The sequence below is a fragment of the Prionailurus viverrinus genome, chromosome B4 (assembly GCF_022837055.1).
Source record: "Prionailurus viverrinus isolate Anna chromosome B4, UM_Priviv_1.0, whole genome shotgun sequence".
In the NCBI taxonomy this organism is placed as follows: Eukaryota; Metazoa; Chordata; class Mammalia; order Carnivora; family Felidae; genus Prionailurus; species Prionailurus viverrinus.
In genome coordinates, this window is record NC_062567.1 from 44390437 (window position 1) to 44403587 (window position 13151).

General features: G+C 42.7%; 1 protein-coding gene across 3 annotated transcripts in view; it reads right to left on the reverse strand.

The window, feature by feature from the left end:
* The window catches only part of GRIN2B (glutamate ionotropic receptor NMDA type subunit 2B), a 413917-nt gene that overhangs the window by 95269 nt on the left and 305497 nt on the right, over positions 1 to 13151 (reverse strand). The gene's annotated exons all lie outside the window — the stretch shown is intronic.

Genomic DNA, 13151 nt, shown 5'->3' on the forward strand with positions numbered 1-13151 from the left:
AGTAAGTTACTAGGTATGCGGATGCTATTGGTCCAGGGACCGCACTGAGGACCAGGGGCACAAAGTGTAAAACACTACTCAGGTGTCAGTACTACCACTCCCTTTATAGCCAACCCTGACCAGGGCTGTCTTCTGTGGACGGAAACCACTTTCCTTTGTGGCAGGAATTCCTTGAAGGGTTGTGGGCCAATTACTCGCCACACGAGGAGGCCATAAAGGAGGGATTGGCAGTTCTTTATCATCAGCCACAAAGTGGTGGCTGATTACAGTGAAAACAAAACCCAAGGAGATCAAATGGCACAAGGACACATTACAAGCTTTCCTAAACTGTCATCACCGTTTAATGCATTTCGGTTGTTACTCAATAGTTACAGACAACCCACAACAGGATAAGTCTAAGCTGAGGAGGTTTTAAACTCACTGATGTCCCGGTGGCAGGCCCAGCGTGGACTTCTGTGCCATGTTGTGGACTGTGCTGTGTTATTGCCGTTATTTTAAGACTCAATTTTTAGAAAATCCTTGTGCAGGGGCGCCTGGGTGGCTCAGTCGGTTGGGCGTCCGACTTCAGCTCGGGTCATGATCTCGCAGTCCGTGGGTTCCAGCCCCGCGTCGGGCTCTGGGCTGATGGCTCGGAGCCTGGAGTCTGCTTCCTATTCTGTGTCTCCCTCTCTCTCTGCCCCTCCCCCGTTCATGCTCTGTCTCTCTCTGTCTCAAAAATAAACGTTAGAAAAATTAAAAAAAATTCTTAAAAAAGAAAATCCTTGTGCAAAAAGTTGTTTAACAATAAAGGAAGAAAGCTTGCTCATTACCAATTTATCTTCGAGCAAGTCAAGAATTCTATGTATTTCCTAGCTCCTTCCTTTCAGTGACTAAGGCCAAAATCCAACTGTGTCCTGTGGGTATGTGTTGTCATTTTCCTTCACGTTCTTGTTTTCTGGAAGCCGGTTTCAACTGTGCTACATTGGTTTTACACTACGTTCAAGTAAAGTAACTGAACATTTGCACAGCACTTGCCCTGTGCCAGATATTGTACTAAGAATTTGACATGAATTATAACTTATTTGATCCTGATGGCAACAGTTTGAGGTAGGCACTACACTTCCCATTTTATAGATGAGAAAACCGAGGAACAGAAAGGTGGAGCACCATTGTTGATACTTCTGTGGATAAATTACTGTGCAATGCGGAGGTAAGATATGATGCCTCTTGGGTTTTAAACTGTGCCTCAAAGGTCAAGCTTAATAATCCAAGGTCAAGGGGAGAGCATAAGCAAAGACATGTGGGCATAAAAGTACAAGCGGTTTTGAAGAAAGGTCAGTGGCAATTATGCTGGCGTGCAGACTAAATGCAGAGGGGTGGAGGGCGGAGAAGATGGGAAAGTTGAATGCTTTGACTTGGGGGCTGGTGCAGGGAGCACATTTTGCCCCGAAGACGCACTTTGCAAATTTCACTCACTCAGGTACCACTGTAGCAATTTTCTCCACATCCGTGTATCACGTCGATGGTACTTTTAATTTAATATATGAAATAACCTTCCTTTTAAAATGTATCTTAACAGTTCATATTACTGTAAATGTGAGGCAACTGTCACTTGCCAAAGACAGACAACTATAAAAATAAACACATGATTAGTTAAATGAAAAAATACTCATCGCTCTTAAATTAACTCATGTATCACAGTGAAACCCACAATCACATTTGGGGCAACGTTTAAGTGGCAGAGATGAATCACAGAAGATTGGTGTTCCTGTTCACTGAAGTTTGCTCTTACCTTCTCGTTCACATATATATGGATTATATATATTTCATATAAGATACAATGTAATCTTAATGAACCTTCATCTAGTTTTACATGAGATCCCTAAACTCCACTACTCCTCTCTCTTAGCTAGTCGAGTTCATAAAATATTTGGTTGATTGTGTTTTATGTAAAGCTAAGTTAAAATTTCATGTTACTCTCCTACAAAGGTTTAAGGGCTGTTTTGTAGGTCAGCTATTTTAAATTCCCCTTGGTGTTTCAACATTTCTCTACACCTTCAGCGGATGTCTGATCAATGGGGGCTGCATGGCCACTGTGCCACTGCCATGGTGGCTGCATTTGAGAAGAGCTTTGAATGCAGAAGAGTACGGTTTCCTAGAAAATCCCCTCTATGCGATCAGAATTGGACAGCTGCTTCTGTAGGTAGTTATGCCTTTGTTATTGAAACATGTTCATCGACACAGTTTTGAGGAGACAGGTTCTTGCCGTCGACTGAAAAGAGGATACATGTATGATTGTGTGTGTGTGCGTGCGTGTGTGCATGCACATGTATGTGTGTGTAATAACAGTGAGGAGGTAGAGGGAGGTCGAGGAAGGTAGGGATGCAGAAAAGCCTTTTTTGTTACTGTTCTTTTCTTTGCTCTCTCCCTCCCTCCCTCTCTTCTTTTTTCATTTTTGCTCGTCTCAGGAAAATGTTACACTGAAATAGCCAGTCACAGTCTGGGCTAACTACTAACTATTCCCCCCTCTCAAGGGTTACCATGGTGTGATTTGTCCTCTGGTCTACACAACTGTTTCCAAGGATATTGCTACACTCTGATCCCATTAGTTGTATTGTTATATTCCTCTGTGTGTTAAGGCACAAAGCATGCTGGATTAAAATGGAGCTGGATATAAATGCCGACACCTAGTTCTGCCACTCTTCTGTGTGGCTTTGGGCAAATCATGTCACCTCTCTGAGTCTCAGTTTATTTATCTGTACAACTATTTGCCAAAAGTTTAATAGGAGTCAGAATGAGATCATATGCACTAACGCTCTTCATAAGCCACATTGTTAATAAAATGCTATATAAGTATCAGATGCGCCTGTGGCCAAACCTTAATTCTAGGCTAGACTGTTCTAGAATTGTACATCTTCCCCAGCTCCTATAGGGAAAATGAAGGTTCTGTTTGTTTTAATGTTTCTATAAAGAGAATGCTGAGGTGGCTTAACTACCCACCAGAAATTCTACTTGAGAGGTACTATTCTGTTCCTTTGCCAGCAAGTGCCTTTCCCTAGGGGTTGAGTGAAGAAAAAATGGTACATATTACAGGAATAGCCAAAGACACTGATTTTAGAAGATATCCCACACCAAACCCTTGGAATAGACAAATGTGAAAGGATATCTAGAGGGGTTTGGTGTAAACACGGAATGCTGAACCCCTGGAAAATATAGCCAAGGAGAATGGTTTTCTTCCTCTAAATGTCCATTACTCTCCCCGTGACTCATGTACATGTGTGTTCTTCTCCTAACTTGCCTCTCCAAATCACACTCGTCCTCTCACCTTCCCCCCCCACCCGCCCCACACACACGCTTAAGTTTAAACCTTCAGAACATTTAGCTGGCAGAGCTAAGACCTGAAAAACCTGTTGAGTCAGCAGTGGGCAGCCCTTACAGAAAGCAGAGAAAACCCAGATTACGTGAGGTGAGAGCCTCCAAGCCATCTGAAGTCCTCTTTCTCTCCTCCCACCTTTCTGTCTCTATATAGATACGTAATACATAAATGTATATGTATATATACACAGAGAGAGAGATGCATATGTGCATATATAACTGTTCCACATACCATGAACTAGATATACAAATACACTAATACTAACATGCTAATTAACTAGAATTAGAATGTTCACCAAATTATGAACAGAGATAATTCTAATAGACAAAATAATAAAACCACCCCAAATAATTGGAGTTCCATGGCTACTGTGAGAGATTAGTATCCATATTTCTTTTATTATTAATAGCTTTCATTCTTTTGTAAAAAATTTTTAATGTTTGTTTATTATTTTTGAGAGAGAGAGACAGAGCATGAGCAGGGGAGGGCAGAGAGAGAGGGAGAAATGGAATCTGAAGCAGGCTCCAGGCTGCTGGCAGCGCAGAGCCTGATGTGGGACTCGAACTCACAAACCGCGAGATCGTGACCTGAGCTGAAGTCGGACGCCTAACCGACTGAGCCACCCAGGTGCCCCAATAGCTTTCATTCTTAAAGATAATTTATTTTCTTAATGGGCCTATACTTCCTTTCAAATCTTTGTACTGCAGGCTGATTAGCAGCGTTAACATGTCAAGGTCAGAGCTTTTCTCCCCGTGTACATGGATTATGTTTACCCTGCTCCGGGCCAGATCTCATAAATAGGTATTACAGAGAGAGAGAGGTTGTGTACGGACTAGTACAAATCCATCATCATTGCAGGAAAAACTCAAAGCAGATGATCTTGTCATGCTAGGTCAATAGAGCTTGTTTGTATATGAAGGACATTCAGATATTATAGTTTTGATGTCAAACTTCAGATCTCAGCTAAAGTCAACATGCTGTGAATGCATGCAGAAAGTATTTTCTTTGGTGGAAAATACATAAAAGTATCAAGAGAATAGCACCCTGCTATAGAGGCCTGGGCAGTCTTGAGGCATATCCGCCTACAAATAACAAGTGACTTTAGCCAGGTGCTGCCCCTACTGGTGAAAGAAGGGGATTCTCCTCCCTTCCTCCTGGTCCCTTGTGCCACAGAGAACAGAAATTGCACTAGAAAGGCTGACATACCCAAGAGTTCCTTGGGAAAACGGGTCTGAATTTTACAAGCTTCCAACTCTCAAGGAAATGATCCCCGTATGATGAAAACGGCAGACAGACACAGACCACATGGCCAACCCCATTCTTTGTAGGCTGTAACTATCAAAGAAAAATCCTCATCAGCAAAGTTAGAGGGCTACACACTCAATCAGAAGATCAAAAGGAAAAAAAAAAAAAACAACCCTCCATGAGTCCTGACCGACCAGGAATCACAAAGTAGAACCTTCCATTCCAACTGGATATGTGTCCATTGGTTATTAGCGAATTAATACAAATAACCCAAGCAATTCTCAATTTAAGGGCTTCCCTTTTTAATGTTTAGCACATTAGATAACAACAAAAAAGTGGTCAAACCTTGTTACCTTGAAAAGCAGTCTTTATGGCATCACAGCTGGATTATCAAAAACTCTGAAATTATTTTCATATGAGCATTGTATGAAATATGATATGAATAGTTTCATTTCAGTCTCTACTTAATACACGTACGTCTAGTTATGAGTGACCAGTTTAAAGAAGTGGGATACATCCTTACAATGGAATATTAAACAGTCATTAAGTTTCGTGCGTTGGATAGTATCAGTAAAACAGAAAAAAAACATCTACAATATTATAGTAAGAGACAGTAAGAGAAGAAACTAGATTGTAAGCTGTTGTAAGTTGTATTAGCAATTCTGCCATATCTCATTGCATTGTGTGATAACATGCACACGTAGAACATGCACGGAGAAGCATCAGCAAGAGACAGAGAAATATAAAGGCTAATTCTTTGAATGTATATTGTATGTATATTGTGTCTTATCTCCCCCACATGTCTTTTTAAAAAGAAAAATTTTTTAATGTTTTTATTTATTTTTGAGACAGAGACAGCAGGGGAGGGGCAGAGAGAGAGGGAGACACAGAATCTGAAGCAGGCTCCAGGCTCTGAGCTGTCAGCACAGCGCCTGATGCGGGGCTCGAACCCACAGACTGCGAGTACATGACCTGAGCCGAAGTCGGACGCTCAACCGACTGAGCCACCCAGGCGCCCCTCCCCCAGATTTCTTTAATAAGCATCAATTACCTTCATAATAAGAAAACCATAAATGTTTTTAACCTACATAACCTAGATAAGCACAAAAGTCTTCTAACCAGTATACCACTATTTCTTCTCCAATATCACTAATGGAAAAAACGCTATAACCTAGAAATCAGACAGATAGTTCAGGGGACTCAGGAGCCAACCATAAGATAATGGTCATGAAATAAAAATAAAACGTAAACAAGATGGACGTAAGCCGTATTTTAGTTTTGGGGACACGTTCCTCACTGCCTTTCGTTAAGCCAGCACTTCAGTCTCCAAGTTCAATTCTGCTTTTTCTTCCCCATCAGCATGGATAGGTTTCAGAAGTAAAGTCAACCAAGGTTATCTTGTTCTTTTATCCCATTCATTCAGTGGCCGATGACAAACACACGGAGACAACCAGCCTTTATGAAATGACATTTCTGAAGTCTCTTCCCTCACCACATCCTGTTCTTCTCTTCAAATTATTTTAGAAACGCACACTGGGTTGCAGTTTGGCATTGTGGACTGAGTCTAATAACAAGCGTTGAGACACTGGTGGTTAAGAGTACACTTTCTGCTCCTCAGGGCTGGCCCCCAGGAGTCTCTTTCTGGAACCCCAGAAAAGGGGTTAACGAATAGGGTGGACCATGACTCTGGGAGATCAGTGGATAAGAAGGGAGTACTTGGATGTGAGAGTCCAAAATAATCACAACTCAGAAAGGCAGCCAAAGACATGTAATCCAGCTACCCTGTTTGTAAGCCATGGTCATAAATATATATCAGCAGAGAGTCTTTACCAACCAAGCAACATGAAAGAAACATCCACCCCATTATTCCACCATATCAAATAGTAAGATTTAAAAACCACCTTAGGTTACAGAATTTTAAGTGTCACAATGAGCAATACCTTCCTCTTTCTCTTTGCAATACCTTTGTGGGTATGTATACCAGTAAATTTTACCTTATCCTCCACCCCCACATAAATTTAATAAGCAAAATGTCTTGGGGCGCCTGGGTGGCTCAGTAGGTTAAGCGTCCGACTTCGGCTCAGGTCATGATCTCACGGTTCATGGGTTCGTCGGGCTCTGTGCTGACAATTCGGAGCCTGGAGCCTGCTTCAGATTCTGTCTCCCTCTCTCTCTGGCTCTCCCCTGCTTGCTCGCTCTCTCTTTCTCTCTCTCTCTCTCTCTCTCTCGCTCTCTCAAAACTAAATAAACATGAAAAAAATTTAAAAAAAAATCAAAATGTCTTTAGTAAGTATCTCAATAGATTATCTTTATAAGAAAACCATAAATGTTGTTCTCCTTTTTCCCCCAGCCACTAGGAAAACTACAACACTAATTTGGTGGGGTTAGTGCTTGGTTCATGGTAGATGCTCAATAATTATGTGTGGGAGAGAAGGGAAGGACAGGGAAGAAGGGGGGTGGGAAGGAGAATGGAAGGAAAACTCACAACCATGTATTTCTTGTACTGTTTTTTGGGCTGCACACTGCAGAGTGATGAGGACATATCCCATTTTTAAGACTTCCAAAGTCATCCCCTGGTGTCATTAACAGTCCTGGTACTCAAAACTTCTATCAAGAAGTTCTCCCTACAGCTAATATAAATCCTCTCTGCTTGATCTTAAGCCCACTTACTCCGGTTCTGTCTCGGAGGAGAAAAACGGAACAGCTGATCTCAACACTTGGTACAATAAGTCTTCATATATTTAAAGAGAGTAAGTCATCACTTCATTGCCTTTTCTTCCTCCCCTTCACAACCCCAATTCCCATAGCCTTTCTCCATGGATCCCGTGTTCTAATCCCTTAATCCAATGATGCATATTAGTACTCAGTTCAAAGTCGGTAAAAATAGCATGTTGTCAAACGGCAGTATCGAGAGGTCCAGAACAAACACCCCCAACGTGAGGAGCTTCTGTTTCACCTCCTCAGACAACCTCTGTAAAGTCTGAAGAGAGCAGGGATGCTCCCTGGCCTCTCCTCCAAAGATGGGTGGTAGAACACAGTTTGTACAGGCATGTTCGGGCTGTCACCAGACATTTACTGGCCTGTTCAGGAATGTCTCGCGCTGTGCTGGGCACAGGCATATGGTGAATAACCAAATGGATGCGGCTTCTATGTCATGAGCAATCTGCCAGTTTGGATGTGAATGTGCCTATGTGTTTGTATGCACACATGCAAGGGAGGAAGTGGAGTGGCTGTTTATTTTGTCCGTCAACAGCTTTCAAGTGGCACCTGCCACAGCAGCAATCAACCTCTGCTGTATCATCACCAAACTGATCATTCTGGAATATGATCACTGGAGTCGTTAGGTGCTCATAGCACAGGGCATCCACAGCCTGGAGTTGCTGCTGTCTCCTGGATACGAAGCTATCGGAGGCATATAGCATCTCTTAACCTCTTTCATTCATCCCAGGCTTCAGATGCCAGTAGAACATTCTGTCTTATTATGTTGTTGCCGTTGTGGCTCTTGGGGGATCTTCCTTCTACCAGTTTAGTACCCTTCCTCCTCTCCCACTGTTCCATACATTAATTCATAAATACTATTATAGGCCCAGCAGTGTGGGCTAAGTACTTTCATTCTAGCACTTCGTTCAGTGGTGGATGTGGCTGTAATGTCTCAGTATTGCAAGCCTAAGGTGATAACTGGGATTTGGGGAGCCAAAAAAAATGACCCAGACAAATGGAGAATGTTTTAGTCTACATAAGGAAGGGCATTTTCCAGTAGATGGAGGCAGAGAAGAGGGAATCTGGGCTTATAAAATACACCTGTTGTCCCCGGGGAAATGGTTTGCATCTCTGCCTGCCTTACGTCTCCTCCTGTAATTCGGACCCAGACAGTCCCTTTAAGGTCTGTTTACATCTTACAGCCTGAAAATGCACCATCATCATTTCTTGAAGTCATTACTCAGAACACACCCCCACTGCATTTCATTTTTATTATCCCCATTTTAGGAACGATTAAATGGAAGCAGAGAGCGGTAGCAATGAAGCAAATCATGAGAGGCTCTGATAAAGACAGAAGCTTGAATGCTTGCTGGAACTGCTTCTCTGTGCCAGACTATTTTTAATGCAAGTTTATGCAGCTGTCCCCCACTTAGAGAGAAGACTTACAAATGAACCCATTCTGCACGCATTTTTCCACCACCATCCCCTACCCTTTCCAACCTATCATGCTATCCCCGCATGCATGCACGTGTGGGAAATGTTCTCCTCCACATTCCCACATACCAAAGACGTTACCTGGCTTTCTGTGACTGTAATTCTGATCCAGAGATCTCTGTGCTATTCTAGCTGCCCCCATGCCTCCTTAGTGGCTATTTGTACAGGATCCCATTACAAGTTCACAAGAGCAGGTGCTATTTTAAAAAAATAGGAGGTTGAGTAAATATATAGAATTTTTATATGCTTGCAGTATGTTCAGAGAAAATACATAAGACCCTGGAAATAAGGATTTTTCTGGGGAGGGGCCTGGGGGAACTGAAGATCACAGATAAGAGGATGTTCTTTTTACCGGATACCCTTTTGTACCATTTGACTTATTACCATGAGCAAATGTTACCTTAAAAAAGGGGGGGGGGAGGGCACTGACTGACATTTGTTGAATACTGGCTATGTTTCAGTCACTATTAACTGGTATTTTATTATAAAATCTCCTTTAATCTTTATAACAGCCTTATGTAAAACCCTGTTTTGCAAAAGGGGAACGGACTCAGGTAGTATGGCCGCTTGGTTTACGCAGCGGATAGACGGCAACAAGGGGCATTCATCTCTGTTCTTTCTGAGTCCAAAACCATGCTCAGTCCCAGATTATGCTGCCTTGACTTCAAGTCTTTCAGAAGGAGCCAGATTTATGAGACGGTAGCTTTGAGACTATGTTTTAAAACCTGAGAGGGTATTCACATGGTTCACACCAGCATCTGAATGAGTCTTCGTCAACCTGAGGCTCCTCGTTGAAAAGTGTAAGGCCTGCCTCCTCTGGGAGGTTGGGCCTCACTGAAAATGGCGCCCACCCCGCCCGCCAGACCCTTGCTAGCACTTGGCCTGCTCACACCAGCGGTGGAGAATGTGCCTGCTCTCCCGCTCTCTTCAGTAAACCACTCCGTCCACCTGGAGGTATTTCAGGCAGAAGTGAAATGCCTGGTCAATATACTGACTCTCCTAAGCATATGAATTCTTCATTTATTTAACAGCTATCTTTTGAGCCGTCACTCTAAGCCAGATACTCTTCTAGAGTATTGGGCTTATAGAGGTGAACAATGTCCTTGCTCCCAGGAAGCATCTGTCCTGGTGTGAAGAGACAGGTGATAATCAGGCAAATAGGCAAAACATCAGATAAAAAAGTATCCTGAAGAAAATTAAAACGAACTGTTGTGATAGGGTGGCTCAAGCTCTACGTTAGCTTGAGTCACCAAGGAAGGCCTTCTGAGGAGATGATATTTATCTAAATGACAAGAATGACAAATATTCCCTGGAAGCTACTGTCCTTAGAAACAAACTCAGGTTCCTTTTGTATGCTTCAGCTCCCACCCCAGTTCCATTCCAAGTGCTTACTTATTTACAACGTGAATTTTGTAATCCAAGAAGCTAGAGCCAGAAAGGGCCCTAGAAGTCGTCTTAATCTCATGCCATGATTTCAGACATGAAGAAAGAAAGATCCAGGAAAGTGAAAAGAGCAGGTCACACAGCTAGTTAAGGGCATGACCAGAAGCTGTGGGTCCTGTCTGTTGCCTCATTTTCCCCACAAATCCAGATTCCTTCCCCATTTATCTTCCCAGCTTCCATCTCCTCCCTGTCAAATATTCACCGTGGGGCCTGCCTCTCCAGAGTCCACAGACACGAAATCTTCCCTGGGCCACATGGGACCCTCTGGAGTGGTATTAGAAATCCTGAGAATACAGAGGGTCCTGGGGGTCAGGGTAACAGTGGAAAAAAAGGTTTAACTTCCCATGGCACAACTTCAGCACATCCCAGATATGCACTAGAGCTGTGCCTGGCTCCTACCACCCGTCTCTGCCCACAAGGGAGCCCTAACAAGGATTTCCACACTGGGGAGCCTCCTGGATCTGTGAATTCAACAAACAGTAAAGACCACTCTTCAGCAATGTTCCCTGATTGAACCAAATCAGTATGAATATGTGATATTCTATGACCTCCTACCCCCTCCCAAAATGCTTTACAAAAAGATTAACCACAGAATTTCTTTAAATAACAAGCTCCCTTGTTTAAAGTACATTTAAAGTATGATCTATGAAAACTCAATCTACATAACGGTTTTATCTCCCCTCTGCCCCCCAAAAGAGGTATTACATCAAGGGCAATAACGTAAACTTGGATTCTTAATGATGGATTTTCGACTCTTGTATTATGCAATGGTTCTCATTCACCTGACACATACTTATTGAACTGCTCTATGCAAACACTTTTCCAGGTTGCTGGGAGGACAAGACGATATAAAGACACAGCCTCTGCCATCTGGAAGCACGCATCCACACAACTCTAAAACAGGCAGATGGGACGGTGCTACAACAGAGGTAGGGACAACGGTTACGGGGGACAAGGGAGCGTGACAGATTATATTTTGGTCAAAGACGAGAGAAGAAGACAGTAACAGTTTCATTGGGCTTCAAAGGACGGTTATTATTTGTATAACTGGACAACTCATTTCAGAAAAAGGAAACATGATACATGCTGTACAGGAAGCAAGACATACAGGGAAATATCTTAGAACAGAGAGAGCCCAATGTAGCTTGATGGTGAGACGGGAAACAGCAAGGGAGAGAAGACAGGCTTGGAAAGGTAGACAGGAGCCTTGAACACCAGAATAAAGTTTGGACCCAGTGCATAAACCATAGAAGCTTTGAACAAGGTTTGGGCAGAGAAAGAACATGATCAGAGTTGTGCCTTAGGAAACTCACTCTAGCAGCCATGTCCAGGACTGATCTGAATGGATAAAGGTAGGCATCAATTTAAAAAATTATCACATGCTTCCTGGATCATATAAAGAGGAATAAATTCAAGAGCTACAGTAAAGGTAGAACTGATGAGAAGGGAAGGGATGCAAATCCCAGGGAGGGTGACTAGTTTGGGAAAGGGCAGTAGTGGGAGTGGTCACAGGCCTCAGATTCCAGCCTAGAGAAGTCAGCACGAGTGACGGTAAGATCTCTTTAAGGAAAGAGAGGTGTGAGATGCCCCATCCTTGAGGCAGTAATCGTGAGTCTACTGCATAAAAGCTACCCAACTGGACATCTCTGATCCATGTACGAAGCCTCAGTTATTAATAACTCCTCTTCTGGAGATATACAGAGGTGCCTATCATACATGAGTTCCCAGAACACTTCTTAAATTATTATGTCTCTATAGCAGCAGTGAAAAGCAGCTTGATTGGAGTGCAGGGCAGGAGCCCAGGGGAAAACCACTTCTGAACAAATGATAACTCAGTAGAGGGAGAGCAACTTTAATCAAGAACACAAGGAATAATCTAAGTCTTATGGCTGTGCCCTGATATAAGGAACTCTATGACAGATTGAAGTCTTTCAAGTTTAAGAATAAGGCCCCAGGTTCCCACTACGTGAGCCACACATGCTGTTTCACAGATGAGCATTCACCTAACTACCCGTCCAGGGCTCACGGACAGGACTGTGAATTTCAAGAAATTTATCTCTGGTCTCTTTTCCTGGCCCTTCTTTCTGGAAATATATAATGTGGGTTTCCTTCCAGTCAGAGCCATGCTGACATCTTGAAGCCTGTTCTCAGCCAACTGACTGAGTCCATAGAAATTGCTTTAAATCGGTGTTTCCCAACATGTTTTACAGACTATGAATTTCATGAACAAAGGGACCGGTCTAATAATAAAATAAATTTTGAAAACATCAGAGTAAGTAAAGTTAGAGATGGCCCTTTGCTATAGACAGTATTCCTCTGAGCTTCCAAATGTTACTATGCTCTGGGAACCTCCCAGAAGGAGAGCCTGGAGGGATGTCTCCCAACCTTATTTATCTACAGAACCATTTTTCAGCAAAGAATCTCGAGGGACAAATGACACCTGAAGAACATATACCAGAGAAGCACCAGTGCTGACATTGCTCTGGGGAGCATTTGTATTTAAGTAGGAATCGGGGATAAAATCAAAAGCGAATACCTGTTAAGTTCTTACTGTGTGCCAGGCACCTTTCTAAGTCCTTTGCATATATTAATCTATTTAATCCTCATAACAACCCTGTGATCTTGGTACTTTTATTTTTATTCTCATTTTATAGATGAAGACACTTGAGGCACAGAGTACTTAAGAGATTTGTACAAGGTCCTAAGTAGACAAGTTTGTGAGTAGAAGAGCTAGGAAGTGAACCTACGTAACCTGGCAATCACAGAAATTAATTTCTAATGGTAGAGTTTCAGATACTGTGGTCAGCTGTCAGCGGGAGAGATCCTGAGGAGAGCCTTGCAATGGCAAGCCTCTGATCACAGCAAATTCAAACCTATGTGCTTGTAAATTACGTTTCATTGGCCTCCCCAGTAC